This window comes from Notamacropus eugenii, chromosome X (genome assembly GCF_028372415.1).
Source record: "Notamacropus eugenii isolate mMacEug1 chromosome X, mMacEug1.pri_v2, whole genome shotgun sequence".
NCBI lineage: Eukaryota > Metazoa > Chordata > Mammalia > Diprotodontia > Macropodidae > Notamacropus > Notamacropus eugenii.
This window is the reverse complement of record NC_092879.1, coordinates 57,405,616-57,433,057: the sequence shown is the minus strand read 5'-3', so window position 1 is coordinate 57,433,057 and position 27,442 is coordinate 57,405,616. Positions and strand designations below refer to the sequence as shown.

Here is a 27,442-nt window from a genome sequence, read left to right as displayed (position 1 = left end):
TGGAGTCTCTCTAAGCTGGGAGACATCAAGACCAATGACAGACAGATCTTGTAACTGACATGAGTCTGAAATCTTCTGGGAAAAGACAGCTGGGTTAATTGTCTAAGTTGGTCTTTTATCCACATAAAAATAAAAATCGAGAGTGAGAGAAAAAGAGATAGGGAGTGATAGGGAGGGACAGAGAGCTTCCTTCAAGCCTCAGCTAAAGACCTACCTTCTCCAAGAAGTCTTCCTCAGCCCACTTTAATCTCCGTGCCTTCCCTCTGAAACTCCCCCCCAATTTACACTTGTGGGTGTACATACAATGTTCATTAGACACTCTAGGCCTCAGTTTCAGGCAGAGTCCATGGAGGGGCCTCTAGTGAAAATGCTTTTCATTTTCTTTTTTTTTTAATATTAACTTTATTTATTTTTAGTGTTCTACAATCACTACCATAAAACTTAGATTTTCCCCCCCTCCCTACCCCCCACCACCCCCCTCCCTCCCCTAGATGGCATACAATTCTACATAGGATTTACACATACATTCCTATTGAATATATTTTCACTATAGTCATGCTGTGTAGAAGAACTAAAATTAATGGGAGAAAACATATAACAAACCAAAACATTAAATACACACACACAAAAATGATCTGCTACATTCTGCGAATGAATTCCATAGTTCTTTCTCTGGATGTGGAAGGCATTTTGCCTTAGAAGATCATTGGGAATGTTTTTTAAGTCCTTGCATTGCTATGAAGATCCAAGTCTACCAGAAAAAACTCTCACACACTGTGGTTGTTGTGCACAAAGTTCTCCTGGTTCCGCTCCTTTCACTCAGAATCAGTACATATGTCTTTCCAGGTCTCTTGAAGTCTTCCTGTTCATCATTTCTTATAGCGCAACAGTATTCCATTACATTCATATACCATAATTTATTCAGTCATTCCCCAATTGATGGGCATCCCCTTGATTTCCAGTTCTTGACCACTACAAAGAGAGCTGCTATAAATATTTTTGTACATGTGGGACCCTTTGTGCTTTTCATTTTCAATGTCCAAACTCCACGTAATCACTGGCTTAGAGTGATTATCAATAGTAACACTTTCTCTTTCCCTCCCAGCGTGATTTAGTTATTTTTTTTTCTTTTGCTCGTTAAAAGGGTCATTCCCTGACTACTTCTTAAAGAAGCCTATTCACTCAATGGGCATTACCTCCCTCGAAGTGAATACCTGAAAAGGCCAACATCTCCCATTGCTTCCTAGGTCATCTCCATTCATCTTGATGAATATCTGGTCACTGGATCCAGATGGCTCAGGAGGAGAAAGTGAGGCTGGTGACCTGCACAGCCTTCCCTCATTCAAAACAAAGTCAAGTGCAAGTCATGTCATTATTTCACTGATGACATGGTCTTTTTCGGCAACGAAGGATGAACACAACAACACAACAACAATCCCCCAATTTAGGTTGTCTGTGGCTTGTTTGCACATAGGGTTTGTATCTTATCTCCTTGAGGGCTGGGACTAGGTTTTTTCCCTTTCTTTGTATTGTCAGCACTTAGCACAGTTCCTGGCATATAGTAGGTGCTTCATAAGTGGCAGTCAATTGACTGGCAAACAGGAGGGCTACTCTCAGTTTGGTCAGACAGGAAAGACACTAAGAAGGGGTTAATAATCTTAACTTTATTCTAGTCTAGTCTTCTTAAAGAGGTTGCTGATAGTGGGAGTTGTAACTCCTACAGCATTCCCTAATCACTCTTCTTGCAGGGGCTGGCAAGAAGTGGGGCAACTATCTCTAGGTCTCGATGGAGTCCATAGAGATAGGCACAGCTCGTTTGTGCACTTCCCCAAATCCCCACAAGCCTCAATGGGGGCCAGCTGAGGAAAACACAGATTCCCCCCAAGCCTTCATGGGGGCCAGTCAAGGCACACACAGAATTTCAGCTTGTGCATTCAACCCTAAGGTTTCCCCATTCACTGACTAGTGCCCACCTGCTTTATAGGGTAACAGACAAAGAAGACATCTTGCCAGCAATAGCCCCACAAATTTACATCACCTTATCCTTGTATCTCACTGCACAGTCACAGTGGATATTTACAATTTAAGCACAAATGTTTATATTATTTATCATTATGTAATTCTGTGCAAGCATGGTGGAGATAGTTTAAACCATAATCATGAGAACTCATATCTAATACCTGGGAACAAGAGATTATTATGGCTACGGATCCTGAGAAACTGAACTCTAAGAAATAATAACAAAAATCTACTTTATACACACTAAAATCCACCTTATTTTCACCATTTGATTGCCTGTTTTATTGCTCTATTCTAAAGAGCCTGGGTAGGCGGATAGGGGGGCAAAAAGGGAGAACAGTGCCAACCACCTTGTCTACTGAGAAAATCCATTTCCATTCCAAGCTCGCTCTGGGACCTGGAGATCAAACTTCTTCTCTATTATGTAAACATGCTCCACTCTTGGAAACCCTCTCTTCTTCCTCCATTCTTCACCTATTTCTCCCTCTGGGTGAAGCAGGCAAAATCCTGAGGAGGGTCCTCAGGGACTGGCCCTGCCCGTCACAAAAAGAAGGAAGAGGAACAGTGGCCATCTGGTTGGGCTGGGGCCATGCAAGGCCACAGCTTACAGGGGATGCCAGCGACATGATCATACTTATTCATACTGGCACCAGTATGGCCGATGGATTAACAAGAGGTAAGCCAGGAAGCCCAGGAGGCTGCCTCGGTGATGAAGGCTTAATCTAAGGTAGTGGCTGTGTAAGTAGAGAGGGGCCAGGAAGAGAAGAGTCTATGACAGGGTGGGGAACCTGTGGCCGAGGTCACGAGTGGCCTTCTAGGTCAAGTGCAGCCTTTTGACTGAGTTCCAGTTTTACAGAACAAATCCTTTTATTAAGGGGACTGACTTGAACTCAGTCAAAGGACTGCACTTGAGGACCTAGAGGGCCACATGGGACCTCCAGGCCGCAGGTTCCCCACCCCTGGCTTAACCTAAGGCTGTGACTATGTAAGTAGAGAGGAGACAGGAAGAGGAGAGTCTATGATGTACTGCTGCTGAAACAAGCTGACTTCTGACAGCACCGTCACATCCACCTGATCAGGAAAGATGTCACTTCGACCACCTCCTTCCAAACCAAACCACCAAACCAAAGCAGCCACATCAGACCCACCGAAGGGTTTGCTCCTCACATTGAAAAAGGGCACTCATGAACTCCTTGGCTAGCCAAGGTGAAGCTATAACAACACAGTATTTCATGTTCAGGTGAGTTGGTGTTATCTCCTCAAGCTACTAAGATCAGTGGTTTCTCCAGTGGGGATCATAATGGCCAGCCAGGCCAGGCTGCCCTCCTGGCAGCGCCACACCTATGCATGTTGCTATTTGAGCACATATCTCTGAGTCATAGATCTGACCTTAAAATGACAAGCTGGAAAAACACCATATTCTTAGTTCCTAGCATTCTGGCAGCCTCAGCTCCTACATCAACATTAGACTGTCTAAGTCATTCTCTGACCTTTCTCCCACCACCACCCCCCTCAAGCTTTCAAAGCAGAAGAGACAAACATCTGTATTTCCAAATGGAAGTCATTTCTTGCCTGTTGGTTCCTTTATTTTTTAAAAAGATAATTAAAATTCAATATGGTTTATTAAAGTTGGGAAATTGATGTTATTGCTTAATTCTGGCTCTGTCACTGACATGCTCAGCTAGACTGTACCTGTCATTTTCTGTATCTCAGTTTCCATATCTAGGAAATGAGAAAGGAAAAAGTAGTTTATCTCATGGAGAACATTTTCAAAATTAATTTGGGGGGAGGGTTTGTAGACCATAAATCATTAAGATACTGTGAACCAAAGGTGCCCCACAACCACATCTATTCTTGATTAGATGGTAGACCAAGGACTCACCAGCCTGCTTTTTGTCAATCAATGAATCCAACAAGTCTTTTGAAGTGCTAGGCCCTGCAGGCACTGAGCTGGCTGCGAAGAACAGAAAGCCAGAGTCCCTGCCCTCAAAAAGCTTAATCAATTCTGTAACCAATGTGACAGCCCCAAGAGAGTGGGGCAAATTTTAGACACAAAGAATTCTAATTGCCTTTCAATTTAAAAGCATTTATTAAGCCTCATGCAAATTGGCAGATGGGATTACATAAAGCACAGAGTGATCTTGATCCAGGGTATGAAACAACAAAATTTAAAGAAAAGGCTTCTGAGTCAAAAACAATGAGATCAAGATCAACTGCCTTTGTCTAATTAACAATAGCTTTAGAACCAAATAAATTAATTTTTAAAACTTTCCAGTGGAAAAGTTGTGTGTTTTGCCATTTGGAAAAAAATTCAACAAAAATTGGGTTAGAATATTTTTTTCCTTGCATTCAAATGATACTTATTTGCTAAATTGGTGGGCATGCTGATCATTGCATCTTGCCCCCTCAGTCACCAGCTCTCTTCTCTAATATTCAACATCTCTTTTTCCACTGGCTCCTGACCTGATGCCTACACAAAAGCCCAGGTCTCCTTCATCTTTAAAATAAACCTTCCACAAAAATATTTATAGCAGCTCTTTTTGTGGTGGCTAAGAATTGGGAATCAAAGGGATGCCCATCAATTGGGAAATGGCTGAACAAGCTGTGGTATATGATTGTGATGGAATATTATTGTGCTATAAGAAATGATGAGCAGGATGATTTCAAAAAAACCTGGGAAGACTTAACATGAACTGATACAAAGTGAAGTGAACAAAACCAGGAGAATGTTGTATACAGTAATAGCAATATTGTTTGATGAAGAATTGTGAATGACTTAGCTATTCTCAGCAATATAATGATCTAAAACAATCCCAAAGGACTAATGATGAAGTATATTATCTGCCTCTAGACAGACAACTGATATTGATCAAATACAAACTGAAGCAAGGTATTTTTCACTTTTTTCATTTTTTTCTTTTTTCGAATCTTCTTGTACAAAACGGTTAATATGGAGATTTTTTGCACAGTTGCAGATGTATATCTGATTGTGTGCTGGGGGGGAGAAGAGGGAGAGAGGAAGGGATGGAATTTGGAACTCAAAACTTTAAATAAAAATGTTGACAAATTGAAAAAAATCCCTTTCCATTGTTTGACCTCACTATCCCTATATCTCTCCTCCAATTTACAACCAAGATTCTAGAAAAAGCCATCTACATTAGTTACATCAACTTATTCTTTATATACTCACGCCACAACCTCTTACATTCTGGCTTCCAACAATTGAAACTGCACTCTCCAAAGTTAGCAATGATCTCTCAAATGCCAAATCTGATGTCTACTTTCAGTCCTTGTTCTCCCTGACTTCTCTGTAACATTTGATACTTTTGATCCTCCCCATTAGATATTCTCCTCCCTAAGTTTTCTTGATATTGATACTTCTTAGTTCTCCTACCTTACCTGAGTGACCATTTCTTCTCAATCTCCTTTGAGAGAATCCCATCCAAATCCTGCCCCAAACAATGGATATTTCCCAAGGCTCTGTCTTAGATCCTTTCCTCTTCTCTATTCTCTCTTAACTAACTCATTAGCTCCCAAGGGTTCAATCACTATTTCTATGCAGACTACTCCCAGATGTGTATATATCCAGCCATCCCTAAGTTTCTCTCCTGAGCTCCAGTCCTATATCACCAAGTGCCTACTGGATAGCTCCACTTGGAGGTCTCGCAGGCATCTGACTCAATATGCCCCAAACTTATGTCTCTTCCTAAGTCTCGATGACTGTTTAGGACTCTACCATGGTTCCATTCAATCATAATCACAATCCCAAAGTCATCTTGTATTCTTCCTTCTCCCTCACTCCCACACATCTGCTCAGATGCCAAATGTTACAAACTGTATTTCTATATCTTATATCCATTTTCTCTACTCATACACTCACCACCCTAGTGGTGAAAGGTCTCATCAGCTCTAATCTGTACTATAGCACTAACCTCCCTATTAGTTTCTTTTCCTCTTGATTCTTCTCTTTTCAATCAATCCTCTACACAGATCCAAACTGATACTCCTAAAGCACAAGACTGAGACCATGTCACTTCCCCTGCTTAAGAAGCTTCAGTGGCTCATCACCAAAAACCTCTGTTTGGCATTTAAAACCCTTCACAATCTGGCTTCCACCTTTCTCACCATATGAATTTAATATTACTCTCATTCACACACTTTATATATATATATATTTATATATCCATACTGCTCTATTTGATGTTCACCAATACCAAATATTTCAAAGCTCAGTTCAAGAACCACCTGCCACCTAGGACCTCCTGGATTCCCCTGGTTGTTAGTGTCCTCCCCTTTTAAAAAAAATATTCTACAGTGCCTCCAGAAAAAACTAAGTGCAGGAATTGGTTTTCATTTTGTATTTGTATTGCAACTAACAGAGGACCTGGCTGATAAACTATAAACTTATGGAGTTCTCTTTTCTCATTTAGCAGCTTCTGAATTCCCCATCATTTTTTTCAAACCAATCCTGATGTTTACAGGTGTTCTGGCCCAGATGAGCAAAAGCAGTACTATACACCAAGTTTCTGAAAGCTGTCCACTCCTCTCCTGCTGCAATGTTACTGTGTGCTGACTCAGCTTTCCCTCTAGGCCAGCAATAAACAGTTCATGCATGAAGAAACACTCTAGCCCAGGGGTGGGGAACCTGCAGCCTCGAAGCCACATATGGCCATCTAGATCCTTAAATGTGGCTTTTTGACAGAGTCCAAGTTTTACAGAACAAGTCCTTTTAATAAAGAAATTTGTTCTGTGAAGTTTGGATTTGGTCAAACGCCTTGAGGCCACAGGTTCCACACCCCTGATTTAGCCTGTTAACATTGAGTCCCTTGACAGTCATCTTGCTTGGGGCCACCACTTTTGTTGAATGTGAATGTTTAGCTTGTGATTGGTCCAGCACTCTGTACCACACATTGCCTTCATCACTCTCATATCCTACCCATTTCTTCTCCTGACAATGACGAAGTCTATTAAATGCCAGTACTTGAACTATTTCCACTTGAATTGTCTTAGGAAGATCCTGAAGATCATCTGACAATATAAGACACTGGACACTGAGGTCCTCTCTAGAGCTGAACTGCAAAGCTTTTAAACTCTGCTCCAGAGAGCACAACTCAAATGGGTTAGCCATGTTGTTTGAAGGTCAAATGCATGCTTATCCCAAAGACTATTTTACAGAGAACTCACACAAGGTAAGTACTCAGTGCTCAAAAGAAGAGGCATAAAGATACTCTCAAAGTATCTCTGAAGAACCTGAATACTGACTGTGAGAGACAGGCCCATTCATCAGGCACTGGCCTCTGTGAGCAAAGCAGAATCATAGAAGCACAGAGAAATGAGCTGTGCAAATGCAGAGCCACTTCCACTCTAATTGTGCCCCATGTGGGGCAGTGTCTTTCAAACTCCTACTGGACATCAGTCCAGCTGAACACAATGGACCTAGATCTCAAAGTTGGGATGCCATTGGTCTTCTTCAAAAATGAGGAGCAGGCAACAACAATAGGGCCGGGCACAAAGGAGGTGCTTAGTGAAAACTTTCAGAATGAATGAACGAACTGCTCATATTTATAAAGCACTTGAAGGTATGCAAAACACTTTTAATACAACTATGTAAGATTTGGAGTGACAGCATTATTATATCCATTTTTCAAATGAATGAGGCTCAGGGAGGGGAAATAATGTGCCCGGGGTCATAAAAGTAGTGCCAGAAGCTCAATTTGCTGGTACCACTGAAAGAACTCTGTAGTCCTAGAATCTGGGTTCAGAGCCCACCTCTGAGTTTTTTACTACCTATACGACCTTGGGAAAGTCACTGACCTTGCCTGAGCCTTTTCTCCCTGTGTTAAATGAGGGGGGTTGAACTAGATGGCCTAACTCTAGATCTAGGAGCTTATGATTCTATGACTTAAAGGTAGATTTCTAGTGACTACAAGTCAAGCAGCCTTTTCCCTCCCCCAGACTATACAGCTTGTATGCAATGCCTACATGGAGTTATAACTATATCTAGATATATCTATATCTAGCTAGCTAGGTATGCAGTAGCTCAAAAGAAACATGAGATGCACAAATTTAGAGCCATAGCCACTCTCAACGTTCACATGGACTATTTGTGCTCAAGTGTGGCAGAGCCTTCCAAGCTTGTATTGGTTTGATCAGCAATAGGCAGGCACACTGTACCTTGACCCTGACATAGCAATGTCATTTTGGTCCTCTTTGAGCACAAAGGACAACAACCATCTGTATTTCTTTATCTCTATATAGATAGATATAGGCATGTCTATATCTATCCATGTCTCTATCTATGTCTCTCATAGAGAACATTTTTCCAAACACTGACAGAGTATCATATCTCCAGAAAGACCGTTACCTTCCATGTAAATCATCTAATCAACTCCCATCTCTTCCTAGGTAATAGATTTTAAAAAAAACAATCATGGGCATTTCAGGTGTATTTAAGAACAGTTAAAATGCCCAACTTCTTAAGAGCTTTCATTTGAATTCTTTCTAAGGCTGTGGAAGTATTAGGCTCATGCTATGATTAGGACAAAATCATATAGTCAGCAAAGCTTCATACACTCTTGGCATTTTCCTTTGATCTAAGAATCAAAAGGATGTTTGCAGAGGGTATTTTTAGCTGCTTGAAGTTTACGGATTTTGTCCTTTACTCTTTACAAAGAAAAGAAAAGCTTGAAAGACCTTGAACAATTGGATGAAGTAAATTAAATTAGGGTTGGCCAGAAGATTCTTCTCTATTGATACCTTTGTTTCATCCTAGAGAGGACACACATACATACCCACAAACAAAGCCCTATGAACATTTGTGGTTTGCTCTGTACTGGACTTGTCATGGAATGGTTGAATAACAACTTGAAGAAGAGAGTTAATCCTTTTGCAAGCTAGCCAGGACAGGGTCTATTTTCATGCTGTTATGATGGTAACTGAGGGCACATAGAACAACAAGATCAAATGGCAATTCCCTGTGGAGTTGTAACTTTCTAAATGCAGTGATTGGTAATTCATCAAGATTATTGTTTGACACACGTAATTTTTACACAATCATTTGCACCTCCACACCCACCTTTTATATGAGGGACTCACATACTTTACAAACATAAATCAGCCCTCAAGGCACCACTTTCAGGAAAGAGGACTCAGGTGTTAATAGGTAAACTGAGGCATTAAAAAAGATTAAGTGTCTTGTCTCTGAGAGAGAGAGGGGATAGAACTAAGAATAGGACCTCCAGGACTTATTCTGTCACCTGTTCTAATCATAAATCCACAAAACTTTCCACCTTTCCATTTGCAAGAATGTCTACCATCAACCAATTCCAATACATGTTATTAACTCCTTAGTAATGAAATTCAATTTATAAACTACTGTGTGAAAGTAATTTGGACTTTTAAAAAGACTATTTGAAAGCAAAAAGAATGATATGGTATTTGCAGTCACATACATATAACGGATATATATTCACACACATATGTAGTTTTCTACAGACTAGCTCCATGATGGCCGGAGGCAGAAAGAAGAAATGGAGAAGAAAGTGGTGTTTGGAAAGCCAGAGGACACCTGAGCTAGAGTGTCACCTTGAGTGAGTTCTTCTTCACTCTGAGCCACAACTCCCTCAGCTGCAAAATGGTGATCACAATATTCACATAACCTACCTACCTCACTAGGTTTCTGTGAGGAAAAGTAAACCCTGCATCACAGTTAATGTAACTAGACATAGCTATGAATTTAAAACTTGAAAGTGAATTCATAGGTATGTTGGCTTTTCAGTCACGTCCAACTCTCCGTGACCCCATGTGGGGTCTTCTTGGCAGAAATCCTGGAGTGGTTTGTCATTTCCTCCTCCAACTACAGGCAAACAGGATGAAGTGACTTGCCCAGGGTCACACAACTGGGAAGTGTCTGAGGCCAGATTTGAACCCAGGAAAAAGAGTCTTTCTGATTCCAGGTGCAGCGCTCTGTGCACTGCAGCGCCCCCTACCTGTCCACGTGATCAACAACAAATATTTAGTATGTCTACTATAGTCAGAGCATTCAGAAATCATGTGGGCATGGGAGCTTTGGATGGGCCCGGAAGACAGAAAGACCTGAGTTCAAGGCCTGCTTCTAACCAATACTAGTTATGTCATCATAGCAAAGTCACTTAGCCTCTCAGTGAGCCAGGCAACTCATAAAGATTCCTAAGTGAGAGATGAGTTACTGATTTCCATCAGTGGAAGGAGCCTCTATACCAAGAGGCTCTTATGACAATGAAATTATGGGTTCAGACCAAAACAAGAACTGCCCAAGGCATCCAAAGAGTATTTCATCCCCTAAAGCTGTGACTAGCTATACAGTTTACAACTTATTATTTAGCTTCAAATTGATTTCTTCACAAACCTGTGCTATTATACTGTAATTTTTTTTAAATCCACAACAAAATATATTCATCATACCATGTGGTAATGCAAATCCGTATTATTGTCCATGACTAGAAAACAAATTATTCTGCAAAGAGCACATCAGTTTCTGAGATGACAAAAGAAGCTGCTGACAAAAGACAAGCTAGTTTTTGCTACTTCATCTAATCTTCCACAAGTAGCGCACTGAACTTGATGAGTCTTTGCTACTTGGAAGGGGCAGAAAAGGAGGTACTCTTTGTCAGGGCAACTTTTTTAGGGTTCTTCCTATGTAGTTTCTCAGGGTAGCTAGGTGGTGCAGTGGATAGAGCACTGGCCCTCGCGTCAGGAGGACCCAAGTTCCAATCCAGTCTCAAGACACTTACTAGCTGTGTGACCCTGGGCAAGTCATGTTTGCTTCAGTTTCCACATCTGTAAAATAAGCTGGACAAGGAAATGGCAAACCACCCCAGTATCTGTCAAGAAAACCCCAAATGGGTTCAAGAAGAGTCAGATACAATTGAAACAACCAAACAACAAAAATATAATTACTCACAGACATTCCCGTACTACTGAGAAACACAACCACCAAGTTCCTGTCCTCAAAGTTTTCACATGATAGTTTTTTTCTCTATAGCTTAAATCACATTTCAACGATCTGGAACCATGCAAATTGTGAACTACAGAATATAGACAATATCTATGCCTGCTCAGCCAAAGGACAGCTGGGAACTACAGTGGAAGCCGCAAGATTAGCCCCTACAGGGGCTAGGACAAACTGTCTGGACATGTTTCTAAGGATTCCAGGCTAACAAGACCCAGAGTGCTAATAAAGACTTCCAAAAGGAAATATGCCCAGCCAGTCCTGAGCCAAAATAGAAGCTGCATGTGGTTCTAGGGACTGAGAGGAAAGGGCATAATAAATGCAGCTTACAAGGACTGAGGGACTCTGTCACATGAACAGAGGCAAAGAGAACACCCAGAAATCTTGCATCTTCACTCGCATCGTGTCAATTCAGCAATCCCTGGATCATCTTTCTGTACCTAGCATCCTGACACTGGCTGGGTTTAGGGTCTTACACAGAAAGCAGCAGAGGATGGCAAGCAGACTTGTGTGTGCCCCTTTGTCTTCCAAACACTTTTACTGTTCAGTCATTTCAGTTGTGTCTGACTCTTTGTGACACCATGTGGGGTTTTCTTGGCAAAGATACTGCAGTGGTTTGCCATTTCCTTCTCCAGATCATTTTACAGATGTGGAAACTGAGACAAACAGGGCTAAGTGACTTGGCCAAGATCGCCCAGCTAGTAAGTGTCTGAGATTGAATTTGAACTTGGATCCTCTTGACTTCTGGGCCAGTGCTCTAGCCACTGTACTACCTGGCTTTCCCTTCCAAACACCCCTGAATACATTTGGCCTGTGGGATTAAAATGTGAAATTCTTAATACTTACAAACTATCCTATCCCTTCAGAGATAAAGGGAGGTATTTAGAAAAGTCTTTCTAGGTTAGAAAGAACATGTGGTTTATGAGAAGTCCCAGTGGTACAGTGTGGAAAGAGCATAGGCCTTGGAGCCAGAGGCTGGAAACCCAGCTCTGCCACACTGCCCGCCACTGACTGTGGGGCCTTGCACAAGCCTTGTCTCTTCTGACCTCCAGCTCCCCCTTGGCAAAATCAGGAGGTCGGACTAGATGACCTCTAACTTCCAGCCCTAAGCTGATATGTACCACATTAAAAACACAAGGTGGGATGGTTTGATTCAGGAATAAGATCAGGCTTTAAAAGAAGTCAACATTTGCTCCAACTACCCTAGCACTTTTGATCGATGCTTCCAGAGAATCCAAAAGAATATATTTACATTTTATTTCACAACAGAGGGGAACAACTTACAAAAAAGTGGGCCATATCCAAGGAGCCACCAGCAGGGGACGACTCTAGCATCCCGAGGCTTTTCTTCAGGAGTTCATTGGAGTTAGAGCTGAAAGGGGCTTTCCAGGTCATCTTATCCCCTTGGTCATTTTTCAGATGAGGAAACAGACCCTAAGAAGTTAAGCAGCTATATACTGTGATGCAGTGGATAGAACTGTGCCTAATGTCAGGAAGACCTGAGTTTAAATCCAGCCTCAGATACTTACTAGATGTGTGACCCTGGGCAAGTCACTGAACCTCTGTCCGCATCAATTTTCCCATCTGTAAAATGGGGATGATACTAGCACCTACCTCCCAGGGTTGCTATGAGATAATATTTAGCACTTAGCACAGTGCCTTCCTCATAGTAAGTACTATGTAAGTGTTAGCCATCATTATTACTGATGTAAAATCAGGGTCTGAATGGAGTTGTCCTCTGACTCCCCAACTAGTCTTCTTCACACCATTTCACACTGTCTCAGGATGGAGGGAGCAGAAGAGGCTGGAGGACTAAGGACCTCATTGCCCAGATACTATACACATATTGTGAGAGACCTGAGTCGAGCAAGGTGGGCACTCAGCCAGCAAGAGACCTTTCCAAAGGTTTCCTAAGCCAGCCAGACACACTCTTCTTACTAAAGGCTGGGCAGCTTCCCTGCCCTTGGTGCCAGGCCCCAACCACTTAACCACTTCTCCCCTTTTATGGCTGTTTCATATTTACAGTTCATGCTCATCGGCTTCTAGATGCCGAAAGGTACTAGGAAAACAATCTAAATATAACAGATGGGTAAATGCACATGGAAACTGGAAACCCAAATGCCACCTCACCCTTCACAGCTGAACGGCTTAACGCCTCCTGCTTCAGCGCCACATTATCATGGCAGATTCTGGGTCATTCTTCCCCTGATCTAGAGAGGAGGGGGCAAAGAGGAAATTGGTTCTATCCTATTTGCTCCTGGAGGAGAAGTCACAGAATCTTAGGAGCTGAAAGATTCCTTAGGGAGGGCTCAATTAGTCATTCAATAAATATTCACTGAGTACCTACCATGAACCGTGAGCCTCTTATTTTCTGAGGCTTTGCAAGGTCTGGTGATTTGCCCTAAGTAAGGCAACTAGGTGGGGAAGAGTCAGGTCTATACCTTGATTGTTTTCACTCTTAAGTCCAGCAGTATTTCAGCTGTGGTATGATGGGAAGAACACTAGTGGGGTAATCAGAAGACCCATAGTCAGGTCCTATCTCCAACATTTATTAGCTGTGCAACTGTTAGCAAGCAACTGAGCTTCATTTTCCTCATTGAGAGGGAAAAATGTCACAGGGTTGTTGTATGAAATAAGATTATATTTTGTAAATCATAAAAAGTTATATTAAGTGAAACTATTATTTCTATTATTATTTCTCCTCCTGTTAACAAGTTAAATCTCCATACCTGCACTTGACAACCCCATTCATGTATGCCCTATCTTGACCTTTCTTCTTCCTATTCCCAACTCTCTAAGTTGCCCAACTCTAACCTTTCACCTTTATTCTCTTCAACTATCATTCAATTGAGCACAGATTTCAAGATGGAAGGGACCTGGGAGGTCATCTTCCCCCTCCCCACAATGCTTTACTGATGGGGCATCTAGGGCTAAGGAAGCGAAAAGGCTCCACCCAGATGGGTCAAGGTGATAGGTACCAGAGCTGGGATTCAAACTTGCATCTCCTGGCTCCACGGGCACCAGTCTTTCTCCTGTTCTACATTACATCCTAATGCTTTAGATTCATTTTTGTAAACAAAGGCTTTGGTCTCTCCTTCTAAGAAAACCTGCATTTTCTAATACTAGTGACCACATTCCTATATAATCAAACCTATTTTAGACTGATGAAAAAGTCAAGAATCTTTCAACCATGGCGACTAAGGTGGTGACAGCTGCCAGTAGCACCGTGAAGACCATCTTAAAGCTAGGAGCTATTAGCCACCCTTGGGAGCCTCCGTCTGCCAAGTATGGAAGACTGGCACACTGTGACCATGATTCCTGGGGATGGCATTGGGCCTGAGCTCATGGTGCATGTCAAGCTATGTTTAGACATGTCTGTGTGCCTGTGGATTTTGAAGAGGTACAGGTGATCTCTAATGCTGATGAAGAAGACATCTGCAATGCCATCATGGCTATCCAACATAATCATGTAGCGTTGAAGGGAAACATTGAAACCAAGCACAATCTGCCACCATCTTATAAATCCTGTAACAACATTCTCCACACCAACCAATGTCATTTATGCCAATGTCATCCACTGTAAGATCTTGCCAGGTGTGATGACTCACCACAAAGACATAGAGATCCTCATTGTTAGGGAGAACACAGAGGGTGAGTACAGCAGCCTGGAACATGAGAGCATTTCAGGCATGGTGGAGAGCTTGAAGATCATCACCAAGGCCAAGTCCCTGCACCTTGCTGAGTATGCTTTCTTCCTGGCCCAGAAAACTGGGTGCAAGAAAGTAACCGTTGTGCACAGGAAACTGGGAGATGGCCTCTTTCTCCAGTGTTGTAAGGATGTGGCTGCAGGCTATCCCTACATCACTTTTGAGAGTATGATTGTAGACAACACCATGATGCAGTTAGTATCTTGGTCCCAGCAGTTTGATATCATGGTGATGCCAATCTTTACGGCAATATTGTCAATAATGTCTACGCTGGCCTAGCTGTGGGCCTTGGGCTTGTGGCTAGAACAAATTATGGACATGTGCATGCAGTGTTTGAGACGGTGACTTGGAATACAGGTAAAAGCATCACCAATAAGAACATCGCTAACCCTACAGCTACCCTGTTGGCCAGCTGCATGATGCTGGACCATCTGCAGCTCCACAAGTATGCCACCTCAATCTGGAAGGCTATTCTGGCACTGATGGACAATGAAAATATGCACACCCCAGACACTGGGGGCCAAAGAATCATCTCAGAAGTGATCTAGGACATCATCTGTCACATCAGAGTCATCAATGGACAGGCCATGGATGTCTAGTCCTTGATGCCCTGCCAGCCAAGCTCCCCTCCCACCCCACTCTGCTTATTTACTGGCCTCCTAATAATACCTGATTGTCAGAACACTGAGTCTGGGGTAGGGGTGCCTCCTCCTTAATCCAAGTGTGCATTCCTTTCCCCTTGCTTCTAAGCCCATAAAATAAACAATTGTGTCCTCTTCCAAAAGAAAAAGTCAAGAATCTCAGAGTTAGATATTCATCCCAAAGAAAAGATTATAATAAAGATTTAATCACCAGGTGGCACCACTGGCCACTTGCCTGATCCTGTCCAGCTATAAACTGGCACTGGCAAACCCGTGTTCATTCAGTGGCTACATACTTCCCCTGAGACAGAAGAGCAATATGAGGAAACAAAACATCTTCTCTGGTTCTCAGCTCTCACCACCTCTTCCGTGGGTGTTGGTGTTCTGCTGGTAGGTCTAGCAATGTAGGCTAGGAATTTATTCAATCTCTCTACTTAGTCCTTATTTACTAGGAAAACTCTGTCCTTTTCTCTTCATGATACAATGACAAAATGGCAGATCACACAAGTGTAACCAATATATATATAGTTCTTTACTCACATTATACGAGTTAAAGGAATAAGATCAACTCTACTAAAATGATGACCATGCAGGGCACACACCTATGGCCTCTCAAAGATCTAGACAGCTCTTATCCAGTTCACAGGCATGCCCCAAACTCAGAGTAACTAGACACAATTCAGGTGTTTCGATTCAGACTTCCCTGTTGGCCACTCCCATGGGGAGTGGGTAAACTTCCCTGATTGGCCTCCTGGCAGGGTAAATATCTCTCTAGTTAGTTGAGGTGACTTGGGACCAGAAGCACCAATTCTTTTTCTGGTCTCTTTTTCCTACTCACTCCATTATCACTGGCTAGAACTCCCAAACCTGCTACCGAACTACATCTTGCCCCTACTTACTATGCTCCTTGTTCTTTGTTAGAATTGAGAACAAGTCCAGGCAGAGAAACAGATCCCTCCCTTACCTGGCATTCTTTCTTCTCATCTTTGAATTCTTCCTTCCCCAAGTTTGAGCACTAGACATGCCCTAGATGACTTCTAGTCCCAGGTTGATCCTCTCCCCTCCTTTTGGATCTTCCCCTTTAATAAGCTTTGAAGGTATATCCACCTTCACCAACTTTGTGGGTGGGGTTGACCTGAAACACAAGGCCCATGACTTGCTCCCTTCTCTTCTTCTGCCCACTGTGGAGTTGGGGGGAGGGGGAAAGGGCATTCATCCTCTCTCTCCCTCTCTCTCTCTCTCTCTCTCTCTCTCTCTCTCTCTCTCTCTCTCTCTCTCTCTCTCTCTCTCTCTCTCTCTCTCTCTCCCCACCCTCCCTTCCTCCCTCCCACTTTCCCCACATACACACACATGCTGAGAGGCAAAAAAGCACAGTGGATGTAGAAAGCTAAGAGTCAGGAAGATCAGGGTTGGAATCCCACTTCTGACATACTAGTTGTGTGATCATGGGCAAGTCACTTCACTTCTCAGTTCCTTAGGAAACTCTCTAAGCCTAGAAGTTACAGAATAGTTGATCTACGCTGGTAGAAGGAGCTTCAAGAGTTCTCTCGATACATACACATATGCATGCTGGGCTAGTTAGCAGATGTGAATATGGTTCAGTAAGATGGAAAAAAACCAATGGGGGCCTCTTTTGAATCTGAGAATTAGACAAATTTCACATTAATGTCACTATCACTTCCTGGCTACTATCATAAAAAATGTAAAAGTTTCTGTCCTTCTGATGGTATAGCATTTGAAAGGCAATAAAATATTAAACCACAATGCAATAAGGTGGGAGGCATTGTTCCATCTGGATTACAGAATCAGAGAATTTCAGAGTTGGAAACAGCAACCCAGTGTACAAATGACAATTGGTCATCCGGTCTGTGCTTGAAGATAGCCAATGAAATGGAGCCCATTAACTCCATTCTAGCCCAGCAGTCCATTCTACTTTTGAAGAGCTGAGTTAGGAAGTTTTTCCTGAACCCAAGCCTAAATTTGCCTCTGCAACTTTTATCCATTAGCCAAATCTTCAAATATGCTTTCATAGCATATTCCCCTAAAATTCTTCTCTTCTCTAGGGTAACCTTCCTCAGTCCCTTCAATCAATTCTCATGTGGCACAAACTTGAGGGTCTTTACCAGCCTGTTTGCCTCACTTTGGGCACCTGGATTACACATGTTATTTCTAAAGTATAGTACCTAGAACTCAGGTGACCACTCAAGATATGACCTAAAGAGGACAGAGCACATCAGGACCCCCACTTTCATATTCCTTGATGCCCTCAGCCCCTCTTATTGCAGTCTAATTCCATTAGCTTTCTTGTCCACCATAGCATGCTATCAACTCATATTGAGCCAGCAGTCTGCTTAAAACTTCCACTATCTATTAAATTTCATCTTATTAGATGTTAGCCCTGTGCTCTTCCTTGTCAAAATATTTCTGAATCCTGTTGTCCAGTTTGTTAGCTTTGTATCGCCCTCAAATTTTAAGATCCTGTCATCTAGGCTTTTATTCAGGTCATTGATATAAATATTTGACAGTTTCAGGCCAAGCACTGGAGTACAATATTACAGACCTCCCTCCAAGATGACATTGAACAATTAATAACTTCTTTTTGGGTCCAACCATTCAACCAACTCCAAATCAATCTCATTACACTATATTGTCTAGACTCAGTCTAAACTATTTCTCCTACATCTCCTTCACAAAAAAAGAGATTTTATCAAATACTTTGCTAAAATCAAGGTAAAATAGACCTGTATCACTGTCCTGATCTAAAAAGATGAGTAACCTTGTCAGAAAAAAGAATTAAGGCTAGACCCACATGATCTATTTCTAGAGGAGGCTATGTGGCTTGTGGTAGCCCCTGCTTCCTTTTCAAGATGTTCCCCCTAAGCATTCCTTTAGTGATAAGTTGTAGAATTTCACTAGGAATCTAAATCAGACTTCTTAGCTGCTAGTTTATAGGATCCAATAACAATATAACTTCCATTTTTCCTCTGCTGACCTTGATCCAAATGCACTCCACTATGTTTCCATTATGCTCTGGTACCTGCGTTTCTTCATATAAGTACACTCTCTTAATATACAATCCTACGCTGTACCTATCTTTGCTTCTTTTGACTAAAATATGCCATACCAAAGCCAAGATTAGACCCAAGCTTTCTTCCAAGGGCATCAAGTATACAAGTGTTGAGGAAACGGGGGAGCTGGAAAAAGACCAAGATTTGGGCCCAACAAAAAACTCACACTGAAGCTAGATGGCATAGTAACCCTTCTGTTCAATTCAACTGGTATCCATATTGTACCTACAATATGCCTAGCACTGCATCTAGGTCTTGTGGGAGATACAAGAAAAGTAGAGCAAGACTCCTGCCCTATCACCTCACTGGGTAAACACTGAATGAGAAAGGATAAACTTAAGATGCTCTCAAATAGCTCAACAGACAATTAAAGAGGAACATGCTGCCTGGAGATTAAAAAAGGAGGCTTAAATTAAAATCACCATTATCAACTAACCTTTCATGTGACCTCATGTGACTTTAAGCTCCCCGCTGACAAACACAGGAACCAAAGGTCAAAAAGAATTAATCTAGGATTTAAATTTAATGCATATACATATATGCTCTCAGCTGACTGTTGGCATTCCCAGCCCCCTCATCTCAGGCCTTGGTCTATCTCAGCATCACTGAGATCATCCTTGAAACCAGGAGGTTCTGAGCTTGCTCAGGGCTGGACTGCTCTAAGGAGCAAAGCACTTCATCCATGGATTTGTATGACCTCAGGGCAAATGAATTCTATCACTCCTTTTCTTCATCTGTAAAATACAGATGGTAATACTTGCACTCTGTGTGATCTATGACCCCTACCTCCTCCTCCTACTTGTGACCCCAAATGAAACCTTTCCTCTGAATCTACAGAAAAGGGTGGTATTGTTTTGGCTAGGACACCAGTGTAGCAGGTAAAAGGAAACTTGAAGCATTCCCCAATATAGTTGGCTGTATGCAAAGTACTCTGAGCCCTTTCCCTGAAAGACGCTATACAAAATATAAAGCTTATATTGCCAATAGTATGCTAGTATAAGGCTAATGCTTTATAGCTGTTTGCTTTCATTCAGTTTATGTGTTTGGGAGGGGGAGAGGGGAGTTTTTCCTTTTTAAAAAAATCTACAAATTTCCATAGCATCTTAGCAGTTCATGTTTATATTTTCCCTTTCCAGTTTACACTCTGCCCGAGGAGGTAGGCAGGGAGTACAAGTGATTCAGAGAGGCTAAATGACTTGTTCCTAATCACATTGCTGCTGAGTACAGTAGAGATGTGGATTCAAATTTCCTGATTCCATGACTAGGGATCTCCCAGTTACAGCACATTTCCTCTAAGCCAAAAGGCATAACCAGGATGCCAGCCTCAGACACTTACTAGTCTGTGTTGGTCAGACAGGCAATAAACATTTATAAAGTACCTACTGTGTGCCAGGTCAAGCCTGCTTCTTCTTCTGTAGAATGAGGATAACAGTGCCTACAGTGCGGATCTTGATGAGATTATATACATACATACACACACACACATATATACATATATATAATGTAGCTCTTCGAAATTCTTCAAAAGCTCTACGAATGTGGGGTGTCATTATTCACTCTTTCCATTTTCATAGCACTCTTCCCCTAAAGGCAGTGTAAAAAGATAATCATGGAGCAAGAATGGATAGACCAAATGAATCACAGACTGGATCCTTCAGGGTCAGGAACAGCACCATTTCAACAAAGGAAGAACTAGTAAGCCTAGAATATGTTTGGCACAGGTAAGAAGCAATGACAGACCATGGTTCAATGGAAAAAGCATTGGATTTGTAGTCAAGAGTTGGGTTCAAGCCCCTGCAATGTCACCTGCATGGCCTTGGGCAATGTACCTATTTTCCCTGGACCTCAGTTTCCTCATTGGTGAAATAAGGGGGTTGGACCACTTGACCTTTAAGGTCCCATCTAGCTCTGAAGCTATGATCCTATGCCTATGAAGAGCTGAGATGCAAAAACTAAAGTAACAGAGAATAAATAACTGCTATGAGTGTGATATCACTAGTTACCAACATATGCTTGATACTAACACAGGACAATAAGCCTCCTCAATTATTTGTTGTGCTTTAAAGTCTTAACTTTTTGATTGCTGTAAAAAATCTTGACTGTAGTAATGTTTACGGGCTCTGGCTTTAATCTAATAAATTATCTAAGGTTATTATTATTTGAGGTGTGAGCCAAGGTTTCTAACCTAGAAATTAATGAGCATTCAGTCATGGCTCCCTTTTACAGCTGAGCATCTGCTGTTGGCTTCTCAAGTCTTTGTGCTCTGAATAGAAGAGTTGACAATGGAGCCAAACAAATTTCTACTCCCATAAAGGTTTTATGATATTGGAAAAACATCTTTGATTAAAAAAACAATAAGTACCCACAGTTCCACATTAGACTTAAATTGCACTGAGGACAGAGCTAAAGGATAACATTTTGCCTTGGGGGAGAAGGGGGTGATGGAGGGTGGGCAAGGTCTCTTGCCTAAGCTCTTGCACAATTCTTTATTAATTATTTACTGGTTCTTTTGTTTAGATTTCAAATAAAATTCACATGGGAGCTTGTTCCTGTAGGAGATAAAACAATTTGCAAGTAGATAAATGACCCATGAATAAATGAACACAGCATATTGGTCTTAAACAAAGTCAACAAACAGAAAAGCACCTTGGCTTAGGAAGTTTCTCAATCTACTAAATACAGATTCTAGTTACACTCTGCATGACTGGCAGGGGAAAGAGCAGAAGTTTGAAAAACCAATTTGAAGGGACACTAGTCCAAGATGTTCAGAGAATCCCAGAATTTTTGAGGTGGAAGTGGTGGCAGCCACCTAGTCAAACCCATAACTGAAAAATAATCCCTCCTAAAACATATCTGACAAGTGCTCAAGAGTTTTCCCTTGAAGAGTTCCAATGAAAGAGAGACCACAAATCAAAAGCAATCAACAAATATTCATTAAGTGCCTATTGAATGCCACCCATTGTGTGAGGTGCTGAAGAAATAAACAAACAAAGAGAGAGTCCCTGCTCTAAACGAACTTATATTTCATAGGCAGACTGTGTATAGAAAGATGGATAGAGATGGAAATATATCCATACATACACATATACATGCATATGCATATATATGTATATATATGTATACACACACACACACATAAGTAGCAACTATAAAGTCTATACAAAATAAATCCAAAGTCATTTGGAAAGGAGGGGGCTCCAGAAAGGTCACATTTGGATGGAACTCTGAAGTGAGGTAGGGATCAAAGAGGCAGAGGTGAGGGTAGAGTATGACAAGACTTAAGAAATGGAGTGTCGTATATGAGGGAACAGTAAGTAGGTCAATGGAAGGCGTGCTAAATTGACCCTGAATGGCAGACTAAACTCAGATTGTAGAGACCTTAAAGGTCAAACATAAGAGAAATATAATTGATTTATAAGTGATATAGCTCCTAATCATTTCTTTTATTTCCTCATTTGGTGATGGATTCGTTTTTAGTTTTTATATAAATAATTTGGTTTTCTTTTTTTGTATCAAGTTAGCTAATGGTTTATTTTATTGCTGTTGTGTTTTTTTTTAAAGAATCAGATCTAGTTTTATTTATTTATTCAATGGCTTTTTATTTTCAATTGTGTTCATCTCTTCTTTGATTTTCAGGATTTCTATTTTAGTGTTTAATTGGAAGTTTTTAATTTGTTGGTTTTCTTGGTTTTTTTAGTTGTATGCTCAGTGGCTGATCTGTTCTGATAAAAATATTTAGAGATATAAATTTTCCTAAAAGTACTAAAAATTTTGATATGTTGTCTCGTAATATTTATATAGCACTTACTATGTGCCGGGCACTGTACTAAGTGCTCTATGATTACCGTCATTTAATTCTGACAACCTGGGAAGTAAGTGCTATAATTACACCCATTTTATAGATGAGGAAATTGAGGCAAACAGGGATTAAGTAACTTGCCCAGGGTCATGCAGCTACTAAGTGTTAAGTGACAGAATTTGAACCCAGGTCTTCCTGACTCCAAGCTTAACACTATCCATTGCTCTACCTATCTGCCTTGGACACTCTTTCCAAGGATACTCTATTTACTCCCCACTTTTGTTGAATTGGACTCTGTTGATCAACCTCTCCTGGATACTCTCCTCTCTGAGTGTTCATGACATTCACTACTCTCTACTAGTTCACATTCTCCCTATCTGACTGTTCATCATGTATATCACACCCTTTGATTGCTGGTGTTCCCCCAAAGTTGGGTCCTAGGCCCTCTTCTCCTCTCCCTCTATACTTTCTTTCTTGGTAGCCTCATCAGCTCCCAGGGATTTAACTATCATCTCTATGCAGACAACTCACAGAGCTGTATCTCTAGTTCTAGTCTCTCCCTGGAGGGAGTCCCATGTCACCAACTGACTATTGGACATTTTCAACTGGCTGTCTGGGGGACATCTCAAACTCACTATGTCCAAAAAGCACAACTCGTTATCTTTCCCCCTAAACACTCTCCTTTTCCAAATTTCCCTCTTTCTGTGGAAGGCATCACACCAACCTCTTATTCTCCCAAGTATATAACCTTGGCATTACGCTGGACTCCTCATTCTCTGTAACTCCACATTTGCAATTAGTTGTTGAATGTTACCATTTCTTCCTTCCCAACAGACATCTCTCCCATCTAACCCAGAAGTCTTTCCATGCACACAGCTTCTACCTTATTTCAGGCCCTCTTCACCTACCTCCTAGAGTGGAGGCAGCAAACACCCACAGAGGGTCTCATGGGCCAGCAGATTCAAATGTCATTGGGAAACAGCCAACAAAATAAACACAAATACAATAAAACACAGAGACTATCATCTTTTAGGACTGTCCACATTTGGCCACAGGGATCCTTAGGTATGGATCGGTGGCCCCCCTTCTATTTGAACTTGACCTCACTGGCCCAGAATATTGCAACAGGCTCCTGATTGCTCTCCCTCCCCCAAGTCTCTCCTTGCTACTGTCCATCCCTCATAAGGCTAAGAAAGGAATGTGCCTTGAGCAGAAATCTGACCACATCACTTTCCTACTCAGTCAACTCCAGTAGCTTCCCATTGCCTCTGAGGATATAATGTAACTTCTGTCTATACAACCTGGCCCGACCTATCTACCCAGCCTCATTGGACAGTACTTTCTCCCTGCACTGGAGTCAGCATTCATTTATCAAGCACCTACCATGTGCCAGGTTCTGGGAATACAAATAATCACTTGTTGACTTACACTCTGGAATCCAACCAAACTGGCCTTCTCCTTGTTCCTCACCCATGGCATTCCCTCTCTGGTCTCCAGGCCTTTGCATTGGCCATTCCCCATAAGAAACCTGGATAAATCAAGTCTTATTCTGGGGCTGTTCAATGTATCAGTTCAAGTCATATTTTAAATTCTAAAATATAGGTCTATAAATTTATATGCATGGAAATGAACAATTCTAGGATGGCTAATAACAAATCTTTTGTTAAACTAAAAATAACTCATATTCAATTCAAGAAACAATGGGCCCAGATATTCTCACAGATAACTCCTTCAAAATGACCATACAATCCTTAATGTTGAAGACTCTCTGGATCTAAGAATTAGAAGGCAGCTTTACTTAGAGGTCATTTAGGCAAACCTTTGGCCATGATGAATCCCCTTTAATAATATGACCGTAAAGTAGCCAGTTGGCCTCTGCTTGTACATTTACAATGACATAATTCCAAATGCACAGAACAAGGGGTGTCTATCCTGGAAAAGACAAGACTCAACATCACACAAAACACGGTCACCTGAACAAATGACAAGACTTATTCTATTTGCCCTGGGGGAGAGGGGGCAGAACAAAAAGTAGTAAAAATGGACGATGAAGAAAAAAATTCATAGCATCATAGAGTTGGGAAGGACTTCACACATCATCTGTCGTCTTACTCCTTCATTTGCCATATAAACAGAGAAGCTAAAAGATGCTCTCAAGGTAAGACATGTAGTTCAGTGACAACAATTAGAGCAACCCAAAGAAGAATGGGCTGCTTTGGGAAGTAGTGAGTTGATCGTTATGATGGTTTTCAAGCAAAGTCTAGATAATTACTTACTGTGTATGCTGTAAAGAAGATCCTTGTTTGGGTAGGTTAGAATACCCGTACTCTAGGTTCTTTCATTTCTGAGATTCTGTAAGTTAATTTATGGCTTAACTCTTCTAATCTACCAAGGAATTCTTCATTATCTCTAATAGGCTAGGGCAGGGGTGGAGAACCTACAGCCTTGAGGCTGCATATAATCCTCTAGGTCCTCAAGTGCAGTCCTTCGACTGAATTCCAACTTCACAGAACAAATCCCCTTAATAAAAGGATCTGTTCTGTAAAACTTGGACTCAGTCAAAGGACCACACTCAAGGACCTAGAAGGTCACAGGTTCCCACCTCTGGGCTAGGGCATCCAGAGTTATTTCTCAAACAATGAGACTGAGTCATATTTAACACATGTATTGTTGATAAGTGCCTCTGGCAGGAAAACAAATATAACATCAATCCTAGAAGTCAATCACCAAGCATTTATTAAGTGCCTACTATATGCCAAGCACTCTGCTAAGTATGATACAAAGAAAAGCAAAAAACAGGCCCTATCCTCAAAGAACTCACAGTGTAATGGAGGAGACAACAGGAAAACAACTATGTGTGATCAAGTGTATATAGGATAAGTTAGAGAGAATCAACAAAGAGAAGGCATGAGAATTAAGGGGGATTGGAAAGTTTTCTTGTAGAAGTTGGGATTTTAACTGGGACTTGAAGGAAGTAGAGATGGGGAGGGAGAGCATTCCAGGCATGGGGGACAGCCAAGGAAAATGCCTAGAGTAGGGAAATAGAATGCTTTGTGTTACTTGAACAGCAAAGAAGCCAGTGTCATTAGACTACAGAGTAGATGAAGGTAGTCAGGAACAAGAAAACTGTTCAAAGATTATTCATTCAGCACTTCTTGACTGGTCTGTCGTATGTCACTTGTTTCCTCCATATGTTCCATGTAAGACTGTCTACATATTACCAAGACCAGATTCAGCCTATCCATCCATAAACTAGGAATTCAGCTTTCTAAAGAGCTGATAGATTCTCCCCCTCAGTGTGGAGTTCCATACAAAGTAGAATTTCTCTCACAGAGGAGTGGGGAAAAACTAATGTACCATAGATCAAAAACCATATTAAGGTGGAACAGAGGTGATAAACTTACCAAATGCGTGGTATCTTTGCCCACATTTACTCACTACATTCCTACTTCAGCATTGATTCAAATATCATTGATCGGAAATATAAAGAACTCAAACAGAAATAAGCCTCACTCCCCCAAATAAGAAAGGTTATTCAAGGAAATAGAAGACAAGATATTCAAGAAATCCTCTCCCTAATATGTTCCCTGTTGCCCTGGAAAAATGGCTGCAGAATGCTGCTACAGAGACAATGACATACAGGGGAAGAAATGTAGTGCTAAAGGCAGAGGAAACCAAATCAAAAGAAAAAGACAAGAAGGAACTGACCTAATTAAAAGAGAAAAGTACACTTAGAGCAAGAAACAAGTATATTGTAAAAGACTAAATCTGGGAATGAAGCTAAAGGAGAAAAAATATCACCAAAGCACTCAAAACTGAATTTACGTTAAATATGTTCCTTTCTCAAACTGCCAAAGTACTCAGAACACTCCTTGGAACCATTATTAAAAGGCCACCCAGATGCTATTTAGCATGCACAAGATAATGCCCTGCAGTTGCTGGCACTGGTGAATATTAATACACGAGTTTTCAACAAGTGATGAAGTCTTTTCATATTGGATCATGAGATATCCACCTTCCAGTAAGACAGAGAAAAAAAAGAAAAGAAAGAACATTACAAAGAGGTCTAAGAGATCATCATCATCATTTCCAAGCATGTACTTGGTGTAAGACTTTGGGGAAAAGTACAGCCTTGTCACTTACAACAATCTGAAATACCCTTCATGACTTGGAGGCTCATGTCCAGGTGGTATCATGACACTGGACTGTATAGAGTGTTCAAGGTAAATTAGCACCTCTAGTGTGAGGGCTTGCTGAGCCCTTTTCAGGGCTGCTCATCCACCTCAGGGGCCGCCTTTATCCAACTCTCACCTGTGGCTCCCAAGAAGCTGTAGCATGCACTGCAGCAACACTCTGATACAATTGTCTGATGGGCTAAAACAGGTTAAGAGTAATTGGCCTCACTGTCAGTGAGTTGGGGGGGTGGGGGAGGGTTTTACCCCAATCATGTGAAGACCTCCCTCAGCAGAATGGACGGATATAACAATTTGTTCCAATGGCCATGAAAGCAGCTGAAGAAGGTATTGTGGAGTGCTCAGACATCAAAGATGCCAAAGTCATCCAATGCATCAGGGGCCACCGCCAGTCACCTTGACTTCTGTTCTACCACCCAACTTGGATGACTCAGCAAGAGAGAATGAGGCTGATGACTTTGTACAACATGACCTCACTTAAATCCAATTCACACAAAAGTCAAAACATCACTCCGTGATGTCACTGGTCCTCTTCAAAAACGAAGGACGAACAACAACAATGCACTGCCTTTATGTACAGTTAAGTTTCTCCCTGTCAAAAATGATTCTCACTTGACTTTGCTGTCTGGCTTCCAACTAATGCCCTCAGTTCTCTTATTTTCCTTCAGAGTCAAGGTGTCGCCCATACCCAGTGCCTCTTTTTCTTTACCAAGTCTCCTTTGTACTTCACTTCTTGACTAAAACTCTTTCAAAAGTGACCAGCGGCCACCTGCACGCTAGAACCAATGGTATTTTCTTTGCCTTCCTTCTCCACTTTTCAATGGTATCTGAACCTGTGGCAACTTTTAAAAGAATGAGAACCCTAAAACTCTATTTAATAAGTAAACAATGATCAGAAGTTTATACTTCAATGAAGCATTATTGTCAAGAAGGGGCAGCTAGGCAGTGTAGTGGATAGAGCACCAGTGCAGGAGTCAGGAGGACCTGAGTTCAAATCTCACCTCAGACACTTGACACTCACTAGCT

At 41.5% G+C, this 27,442-nt stretch overlaps 1 protein-coding gene and 1 pseudogene across 8 annotated transcripts in view; one reads left to right on the top strand and one right to left on the bottom strand.

Moving 5' to 3' along the window:
• Positions 1 to 27,442, bottom strand: part of FHL1 (four and a half LIM domains 1) — a 98,525-nt gene that overhangs the window by 33,246 nt on the left and 37,837 nt on the right. The window lies entirely within an intron of this gene.
• LOC140515851 (isocitrate dehydrogenase [NAD] subunit gamma, mitochondrial-like) lies at positions 14,199 to 15,314 on the top strand (annotated as a pseudogene).